Source organism: Penaeus monodon, chromosome 15 (genome assembly GCF_015228065.2).
Source record: "Penaeus monodon isolate SGIC_2016 chromosome 15, NSTDA_Pmon_1, whole genome shotgun sequence".
Taxonomy (NCBI): domain Eukaryota; kingdom Metazoa; phylum Arthropoda; class Malacostraca; order Decapoda; family Penaeidae; genus Penaeus; species Penaeus monodon.
This window is the reverse complement of record NC_051400.1, coordinates 6288222-6288689: the sequence shown is the minus strand read 5'-3', so window position 1 is coordinate 6288689 and position 468 is coordinate 6288222. Positions and strand designations below refer to the sequence as shown.

General features: G+C 35.9%; 1 protein-coding gene across 1 annotated transcript in view; it reads right to left on the bottom strand.

The window, feature by feature from the left end:
• The window catches only part of LOC119582196 (diuretic hormone receptor-like), a 113840-nt gene that overhangs the window by 21652 nt on the left and 91720 nt on the right, over nucleotides 1-468 (bottom strand). The window lies entirely within an intron of this gene.

Genomic DNA, 468 nt, shown 5'->3' with positions numbered 1-468 from the left:
CTGGATATCAGCAAAGCTCGTAAAATTCGGTCAGTAAAATGTGCTCCGCGTTAATTGTTTACACACGTAGCACGGGCACGTTCTAATATAAAATGCAAACATGCCTAACACATATATCTTTTTTTAATTGGCAGTGCATTCAATGATTTAAAAAAATGGATGAAGGGTAGAATCACGTTTTAACCCATTTGCCATTTTTTAGGTTAAATTCCCCTCCTAGTATTCCTCGCATATACTGTGCGTGGAACCTTGGCTGTTTCCAAAGATTCATTACACAACTTGACAATGGTTTGTGTTTCCTTTATTTATGGGATTAGATGAGACTGTGTTGTGTGTGCATCTTACCTCTTTTGAAATCTGTCCTTTTTTTTGGTGAGTGTAACTATATACAACCGTCGTTTCTGCGTCTGGTAATGTGATTGATTTACATATATATACAGGAAATAATGGAATTTATTTACACATGCA